The following is a 9,808-nucleotide window of genomic DNA, read 5'->3' as shown; positions in this document are numbered from 1 at the left end:
TTCTCTTTGGCTCCCAGAATCCTGTCAGGAGGCTTTTACCCGATCCTGGCAGGAGATGGAAACATTCTTTTCTAAGGAGATTGGGCCAAGAGAAAAGGCAGACTCTAATGTTCTGGGATCTCTAGCCAAGCCCCTGCTTCTCTGCTCAGTGCATAGATCGTTGGGGTCACCCACATGTACAGGTTTCCTCGACAACCAGGTATTTAAAGACAGCCTTGGGGCGCCTGGGTGGCTCAGTTGGTTAAGTGTCTGCCTTCGGCTCAGGTCATGATCCCAGGGTCCTGGGATAGAACCCCGCATCGAGCTCCCTGCTCGGCAGGAGGCCTGCTTCTCCCTCTCCCACTCCCCCTGCTTGTGTTCCTGCTCTCGCTGTGTTTCTCTCTGTCAAATAAATAAATAAAATCTTAAAAAAAAAAAAAAATAAAGACAGCCTCTGCAGCAAAGCAAAAATAAACAAGGGGGACAACATCAAACTAAAAATTTCTGCACCACAAGGGAAACCCATCAACAAAAGGGCAAAAGAAGGACAACCTGCAGAATGGGAGGAAATATTTGTAAATCATATATCTGATAAAGGACTAATATTTAAAATATATAAACAACTCATACAACTCAATACCAAAAAAAATGTTTAAAAAAATGGGCAGAGGATCTGAATAGACATTTCTCCAAAGAAGACATCCAGACGGCCAACAGATAACATGAAAATATGTTCAGCATCACTCATTATCAGGGAAATGCAAATCAAAACCACCGTGAGATATCACCTCATTCCTGTCAGAATGGCTGTTATCAAAAAGACAAGAAATAACAAGTGTTGCTGAGGATGTGGAGAAAAAGGAACCCTCGTGCACTGTTGTGGGAATGCAGACTGGTGCAGCCGCTGCGGAATATAGTGTGGAGGTTCCTCAAGAAATTAACAGTAGAATTAACCATATGATCCAGCAATTTCACTATGAGGTATTTATCCAAAGAAAGTGAAAATACTAATTTGAAAAGATATCTGTGTACTGCAGCATTATTTCCAATAGCCAAGACATGGAAACAACCTAAGCGTCCATTAATGAATGAATATTTGGAGAAGATTGTGTGTGCTTGTGTGCACCTTCATACACACACATATAGTTATGTACAGTGGCGTATTATTCAGTCATTAAAATGAAATCTTGCTATGTGCAAGAACATGGGATGGATTGTGAGGGCGTTATGCTACATGAGGTAAGACTAGTCTTTCAGAGAAAGACAAATACCGTATGATCTCACTAATGTGTGGAACCCAAAAGACAAAACAAATGAACAAACAAAACTAGATACAGAGACAAGAATGGTGGTTGCTAGAGGGGCTTTGGGGGTGGGCGAAATGGGTGAGGGGGGTCAAGAGGTACAAAATTCCAGCTGTAAGTAAGTTGTGGGGCTATAAGGTACACCATGGTGACTGTAGCTAATAGTGTGGTGTATACCTGAAAGATGCCAAGAGAGTAAACCCTAAAAGTTCTCATCACAAGAAAAAAGATTCTTTTTTTTTTTGTGACTTTGTATGGTGACAGTTGGTAACTAGACTCATTATGGTGATCATTTCATAGTGTATACAAATATCGAATCATTACGTGGTACACCTAATACTAATATATGCCAATTGTATTTCATTAAAAAAATAAAGACAGCCTTTGCTTTTGAAATGTGAAGACAAAACAGAGAGAAAACAGTTTTGAGCAACAAAGAGGAAACCACAAGCAGAAGGAAGCTCAAAGAAGATAAAGAATTTAAATCTCAGTAGATCTCCAGAAAGCTAAGGGAAGATACTGCATCCATGAAAGCCCAACAGAATCCTTTTTTTTTTGTTTTAAGATTTATTAATTTATTTAAGGGGTGGGGGCAAAAGGAGAGAGAGTCCCAAGCCGACTCCACTGATGGGCACAGAGCCTGACGCGGGGCTCAGTCTGACGGCTCTGAGATCACACCCTGAGATAAAACCAAGAGTTGGATGCTTTAACCAACTACGCCACCCAGGCACCCCTAAAATTCTTTTTAAAAGTACATTCAAAGAAGAGGAAAATTAAAAGTACCAAGGCAGACATAAACTCAGTAAGAGCAGTGGGAAATAATGTGAGAGAGATCTTTCAGAACACATGTAGGAAAGAAAAATGAGGGAGAAAAGAAAGTAGATGATGAATTCAGAAGGTCCAACATCCAAATAATAAGAGTTGCAGAAAGAGACAAAAGGATTAAGTCATCAAAGACCTGATACAAGAACACTTTCTGGAAGCAAAGGAGAAGGGTTTCTGGATTGCAGGTTCCTGGATACTGGACACTGAAGGCCCGTGGCTGCCTCTGGGGCCTCTCCTCCTCCGCCCTTGCTGTGGAGAGACCGCCTCCCTGCAGCCTTGTGGCACCTGTGTAGCTGTGATGTTCTAACTGTGGAAGGGGTGAGGTCTCTTCCTTTATAACTCTTCCTGCTATTGCCATTTTTTAACAGTACTTATTACAGTTGTAATTAAATAATCACGTGTGTATCTCTCTTGACTAGGCTGAAAGCTCTGCAGGGTAGGATTTTATATATATATATCTCTCTCCACACATCTGTTACAGTGCCTAGCCTATTATTTGGTGAAGTAAGTAGTTTTTGACTTAATTAATCTAAGGGTGGTGTGGCACGTTCAGTTGCTTGTGGGGGATGGGCATGAATGGATGACTCCAGGAAGAGTTGTGGCCATGGAAGAGCGTGCGGTAGCAATACCAAATCCAGCTGGTCCTTGGCCCAGGACAGCAGGGCGTGGTAACAGCAGATAATGGGTGAGTACCTGCTGCCACTCCACTGTGTGTTGCCACACAGGAGTGAGGCCCGCCAGTGACAGCGTTTTCAAGAGAGGATGGGAACCCAGCAGCAGCAGGGCTTGGCAAGCAAGAGCCCGGTCTCCAGGTAGACCTCTTAGCTTTGAGGCTCATGTACAAGGCATGTGACCTTGGGCAGGTCACTTCTCTCTGTTCCCACATCTGGAAAGTGGGGAAAAATAAGGTTTTTTTTTTAAGATTTTATTTATTTATTTTGTCAGAGAGAGAGCACAAGCAGGGGGAGGGACAGGCAGAGGGAGAAGCAGGCTCCCCGCTGAGCAAGGAGCCTGATGTGGGACTTGATCCCAGGACCCTGGGATCATGAGCTAAGCCAAAGGCAGACGCTTCACTGACTTGAGCCACCCAGGTGTCCCGAAAAATAAAGTTATTATGAGGATTAAATTATTTCATTTTTAAGTGCTTCGAACAGTCCTGGCATAGTAATGCTGCATAAACAATTACTTAAAAAAACCTCTGGAAGCCCCCAGTCTAGATGCAAACCTTCCTGTCTCAGGGGCAGCTTTTAGCATAATGAGGTCCAAATCAATCTCTGCATATTAGGGAAATCGCTCTTTTATTTTGCACAGCAGTTTAACTCCATATTGGGAGTCTTTGTCATTACACTGTTTTGCTTTTGCAAAGTGCTCCCCAAAGAGAGAACCCAGGGAAATATTTTCCCAAAGGTAAATTTACATCACTTTCTTAGGAGTACAAAGACTCAGTTATAGCCGTGAAATTAGAGGGTTTTTTAAAAGACTTCAGAGAGCCCCAATCAGAATATCAGATGCCTCCCCCTCCACCCCCCAGCCCGAGAACAGATGGGGTCCATCAAACCTTATTCCCCTTCCCAGAGTACCTTCCAGAAGTCCAGCTCCCCGTTCCCCACTCCTTAACTGCAGGCAGGAAGCATCTCCATTCGCCTGAGTTCGGGCATGTGGGCCTGTGTTGTTCCCAGTAACAAATACCAAACTGAAGTACCTCTTCTACTTATTGTTCGTCCGCCATCCTCAGACAGTATCTGTCCCTCTTGTGTTCTCTGTCTCTGTGGAATGGTATCACTTTCCCACTCAGTCACCTGAGCAAGAAAAATGGCTGCTGACTTTCCTTTAATCTTATGTGTGCAGTTTAGTCAACCCCTGTCCTCTTGGCTTTTTTACAGCTCTCAAATCTTTCCACTTCCTTGGCCATAGTTAGTGTTGTCAGGATTATAACAGAAGCTTTCAGATTGGTCTGTATGGGCGTAATTGCTGCCCAGGTGCATGTCCTAACAGTGGTCAGGCTCCCCGCCTGCCTCTGGAGCTGGGCCTTGTCCAGCTTCTCTGCTGTTTGAATTAAAGCCGTGTTGGCCTTTGCATTGACTCCCTGGATCACTGACCTACACCTGCAGCCATGTCTTTTGTTGTGTATAACTTTGGACATGCCCATTCTTAAGATCCCAGCTTGGAACTCATGTTCTGTAGGCCTCGACCATGCCCCAAGTCTGGGTAACACCTGTTTTCCTGGCATCACCTCCTAACACCATGTTATTCAGGTACTTGTCTGTGCTGGTCTTTGTAGTGAGGGCCATAGGGGCAGGGACTGTTCCCTGTGTCCTGCTATGTCCGAATGACCAGTCTGTCTCTTTCCTGGTATCTATCTGTCCTGATATCCTGATGCCCAGGAAAACACCTTATACATAGTCTACTATAATATGTTTCGGTTGGGGCGAGGGGATGAATTAGTAGGGGGGAAGTAAATAAGTACACTAAAGGAATTATAACGTAACTTCGTGGTTTTGATACAGGTATCCTAATGCTGTGGTTCCCAGACAAAACTTGCATAGAGATCACGTGATGATTTTGTTAAAGCGCAGATTTTTTTTATTTTAAAGATTTTATTTATTTGCGAGAGCACACAAGAGCGTGAGCGGAGGAGAGGGGGGAGGTGGAAGCAGAGGCAGAAGCAGGCTCATCTGCTGAGCAGGGAGCCCGATGCCGGCCTCCATCCCAGGACCCTGGAATAATGACCTGAGCTGAAGGCAGATGCTTAACCAACTGAGCCACCCAGGCGCCCCTAGAAGCACAGATTCTTATTAAGTAGGTTTGTGGTGGGGCTCTTACAAACTCTTGATGATATGCCTGTGCTGCTAGTCTGTGGGCTGTACTCGGAGTGGCAGGTGTCTAGTGTGGAAGTGAAAGCACAGACTGGAGCCAACACATGGAGCCATGTGATCTTGGGCGAGTCGTGTAGCTGCTCACTGTCTGTGCCCACAGATGAGGCTGCTACTGGGAGCTGCCATGAGGGGTGGGTGTGCGGATCAGACCGACCAGATGAGTTCCTAGGGTGACCTGCCTCATGCCGACGGGTGGACAAGTGTTCACTGCCGAATCATCGGCATCAGCTTCCTCGTTGTAGGTAGCACATTCTAGATCGCATTGTCTTTGTATACGTGTTTGTATTCAGTCCCTGTGATAGTCCTGTGAAGTCACTGCTGTCACCACACTGCAGTTCAAAACGAGGCTAAAGGTCTAGCTGGCATGTTAACCGCATGTTTCTGGAGCTGGATTTCAAGCCAGCCCGGACCCCAATCTTAGCATCGTGATACCACAGCCGCGCCTAACTTAATTTTTCATGCTAAGTCCTGGAGTTAGTTTTAAGAGACTAAAATGTTAAGATGATGATCCAAGCCCATTAAAAATATTAATTTTTCTTTGTGAACCACTAGACAGGACTATTTTAATGAACTAATGAATGCAGATGCTCAAATGTTCAAGGGGAGCTCCATGGAGAATTTGGAACTTTTTCTCTGTGTGACTCCTGGCAAATTCTAGTTGTCCTGCCTCTCTGTTCTTCTTGAGCTCACCAGGCTCTGGGTTACCCTCCCTGCACTGCAGTCCAGAAACTGCCTCCTGGCAGAGAGCCAGGTCTCACTTCATCTGTCCTCTCCTTCAGAGGTCATGGTTAGGTGCTGCCTGTGTCAGGGGCTGAAAGCAGGTGCTTCCTATGTTCTGTGCAGTTTTCTAGTTGTTCATTGAGGTGGGGGTGGTCAATCCAGACCCTGCTCCTCCCTTGGTTTTATGTCTTAGTTGTCTCTCCTGTATGGGAGGGTTAATGTGTACTTGTTAGGATTTGTATCAGAATTAAATTAAGTGAGATAATGTATGTAGGAAAACTGCTTAGGTAGCTAGCACCTTGGCAGTATTCAGTAAAAGCCTTTCTGTTTTTTACCTTGTAATACTAGACTCAATTTTGCCTTTTTTTTTTTTTAAGTAACCCTGCCCACAGCATGGGCCTCAAACTCACAACCCTGAGATTGAGTCTCATGTTCTACAGATGGAGCCTGCCAGATGCCTCAAGTTTTTTCCTATTTAATAGAGGCTCACTATATACTATGTTTGAGTACAGTGAGATTTTAGTCATATATTTAGTGAACATCTGCAAAATTGCCTGACCTGGTTTCCAGTCAGCGTATCTGTTGTGTGGCTTTCATGTGCCACACACAGGGCCAGCAGGAAGACCCTGCCTTCTCTGCGGGTGGGTCCCCATGTCTTTGTCCCCCTTTGCAGCAAAATGCCATGAGTTCCTTGCATTTCCTGTCTGTACCTCCTTTCTTTATAAGCTCTGTGGAACTCTCTCTCAGCAGGTTATCCCCCCCACCCCATCACTGCACCCAGGTGCAGAGGTTCTTCCTTTGACCAGGTCTTGCGTTTGGCATCTCCTTCCTTGACTTGGTCCCTCAGCCTCTCGGTCCCACCGGCTGCAGCTTCTTCATTTCCTGTGGTAACGAGGAGCTTTCTCTCTTCTATCTCTAAACATCACAGAGGGCTAGGCTCTGTTCTCACACCTCTTTCAAGTTGGAAAGTGCTTTCAGGAGAACAGACATGAACCTTCAGCATCTGTAACCCTCCCAGGACTCAGGGACCCAGTACGAGGCACAGTGCCTAGCGGGGCTCATCATAGGGGATCCAGGAGCCAAGCTTGAAGGATTACTAACAGGAGGTACCAGGGGAAAGGGGGAAGCATGGGAGCTCTCTTAGGGTAAGACTGCTGTGGAGTACGGCTGTAGAACATGGCAAAGAGAATGTGGGCGCTCAAAGCCCGGGTAGGCCAAGTGCTCACGCCTGTAAGGAAGAGGTTCAGGAGGAGCACCCTGTCTCCTGCCCCCCTTCCCTGGCTACAAGCATGATTTTTCTACTCTTTGAAGGCATCGTATTGAGATTGTTTCTTTGTAAGGAAAGTGTTTTGTTGCAGTATACAAAATGATAGATATAAAACTCAGAAATGTTGAAGTGCTGAAGGAATTAGTTAATGTAGGTTTTCTATGTGGATTTTGGAACATCTGCATTAACTGTGTTTTACTTTACATCTTTAAACATATCATTCAGTTATAATCGGAGGGGGAGAGAACGGAGGGGGACTCTGAGAAACAAACTGAGGGTTCTAGAGGGGAGGAGGGTGGGGGATGGGTTAGCCTGGTGATGGGTATTAAAGAGGGCACGTACTGAATGGAGCACTGGTGTTATATGCAAACAATGAATCATGGAACACTACATCAAAAACTAATGATGTAATGTATGGTGATTACCATAACATAATAAAATAAAATTTAAAAAAAGCACTATAATACTTTAACCATGTTTCTATCTGGGAGATTTGCAATTAGTAACAAAGATGTGTTCGAGAATGTATATCATGATTGATGTGCTCAGTAGAAGTGATTAGGAACCAGGCACGGACCTCCTTAGCTTGGCTTCAGAGGGACAGTCCTTACTACTGTGATTTCCAGGAGACCCGGGGGTCCTGTTGTGTGACACAGACACACCCATCCAGCCTCCCATCGGCCATCCACCCACTCCATCTGGCCAGACTTCCTCCGTTCCTTTTCATCACGTTGGCTACCGTTGATTGAACGATAAGGAAAAAGATCTCTTCCTGCCGCCTTCTTCCCATTTCCAGTCAGTCCTAGGGAAGCTGCCGTAGAAAGCCCCGTTACAGGATGTGCCGGATCCAGCAGGTTTCTCTCGCCTTTCCCACAGTGTGTGTGACACGATGTGCCACACCCTTCAGCATGCACTGTGCTACTCCCAGTATGGGGACTGCAGTAGTTGTGTGTGTGCGTGCATGTGCGTGCGTACTGATTAAAGGGGACTGCTTCCCTCAGCTTGAGAGTTTCGGGGCAGAGAATGTTGTTAGGTGGGGCTGAAGGGGCTCCCTGGTGTTTAGATGTACAGTGTGCCTTAACTGAAAGGGCTTCAGAGCCCCAGTGTCACACTGTCACCACCCAGCCACTGAGGAGACTTATGTTCTTGGAACACACAGTGTCTTTCATCTTAGACTTTTCTGTTGCTATAACCAGGTGAGCACCACCCGTCTAGAGCAGTTGTGGTGGAAATGAAATTAAATGAGATGACCTATGTCCTTCCTTGCGTGTAGAGTCACCCAGGAAGTGGTAATTTAATTATTTATAATGAGTGTTGGTACTGGCAGACATTTACCTCCCTTGGCTGGACTGTTGGTCTTAGAGCTGGGGTCCAAGGATGAGTTTTTGAGGATCCATGAACTTTGCAATCATATACAAAATTTTATGTGTGTGTATACATTTTCTCTTGAAAATGTTCATATTTTTCAACAGATTCTCAAAGATCTCTGTCATCAGTATGTACGTAGGTGCATATGTATGGCCGTATGTGCATAAAGAACTCCTTTCATAGAAGATGGTGAATGAACAGTAATTTGGGATTTGCAAGCATCACTCATTTTACATGTTTTACAAAATAGCATCTTCATGTACAGTTAGAAGAGAGGCATAGGCAGAAACGTAAAAATCAAGAACAGTTGTCATTTATAAAATGTGCCCATGTGAGTTGCTTCTTTGCTAGGCTGGTAACTGTGGCTCAGGCAATTAATTTTAGCCAGGGCATTTGGCATGGCATGTTGCTTTTGGTTAATTGTTGCATAAGAGTCTTCTGGCAAAAACTTTTGTTCTCGTTTTGTAAATAAAGGTATATAATTGAAATATATATACTGTAAAATGCACACATCCTATGTATCCTGGTGTAGGTTTAACTCCTGCCTTCCATATCAGTGTTTACAATGTCACCAGCCCCAGCAGCCTCCCTTATGGTTCCTTTCAGTCAGCATCCCCGGGAAGGTGGCCACCATTTTGATTTCTGTCACCATGACTCAGTTTTGCCTACTTATCATAATGTCTGTGAGATTCATCCATGTTATTGCATGTAGCACTTATTTTTCATTGCTGCATAGTATTCCGTGTAAGAATATACCACCGTTTATTTTATTATTGATGGATGGTTGGGTTGTTTCCAGTTTTGAACTATGTGAATAGTGCCGCTGTGAATACTACATGTGTCTGTCTTTGGCGTGTACTTAAGAGTGCAGTGGCTCCTCCTAGTGTGCGTCACGGTGCTCTTCAGCTGTAGCAGAGGTCGTTTCCAAAATGCTTGTATCAAATTATAGCCCAGCCACCAGCGTATAAAAGCTCTAGTTGCTCCACATCTTTGCCACACTTAGCATTGTTGGTGTTTAAAATTTTGGAGCCATAGAAAAACTATACTTAAAAAAATAAATTTTAAAAATGGAGATAAAATTTACGTAACAGAATTTCACATAACATGAAATTCTCTGTGTGGTTTTAAGTGTACACACAGGGTTGTGTGATCATCACCACTGTCCAGCTCTGTTGCCCCAAAACGAGACCCAGGACCCGTGGCCAGTCACTCCCCATCTCCCTCCCTCCAGCCTCTGGCAAGCACGTACCTGCTTTCGGTCTCCTTGAATTTGCCTCTTCTGGAATTGTCATATAAATGGATCCTACAACATACAGCCTTTTGTCTGGCTGCTTTTACTTATCATAATGTTGCCAAGGTTTATCCATGTTGTAGTGGTTTCAGGACTTTGTTCTTGGTGTGGCTGAATGCTCTTCTGCTCTGTTGTATGGATAGGCCAGTTTGTTTATCCATTCATACTACTGTTAACT

The 9,808-nt window shown here is 44.7% G+C and overlaps 1 protein-coding gene across 11 annotated transcripts in view; it reads left to right on the top strand.

The window, feature by feature from the left end:
- PTK2 (protein tyrosine kinase 2) overlaps positions 1–9,808 on the top strand; it is a 254,549-nt gene that overhangs the window by 64,087 nt on the left and 180,654 nt on the right. The window lies entirely within an intron of this gene.

This window comes from Callorhinus ursinus, unplaced genomic scaffold (genome assembly GCF_003265705.2).
Source record: "Callorhinus ursinus isolate GAN/ISIS: 27379988/994484 unplaced genomic scaffold, GSC_fseal_2.0 scaffold5, whole genome shotgun sequence".
Classification (NCBI taxonomy): domain Eukaryota; kingdom Metazoa; phylum Chordata; class Mammalia; order Carnivora; family Otariidae; genus Callorhinus; species Callorhinus ursinus.
The sequence above is the reverse complement of the archived record's forward strand: the minus strand, read 5'-3'. Positions and strand labels throughout refer to the sequence as shown.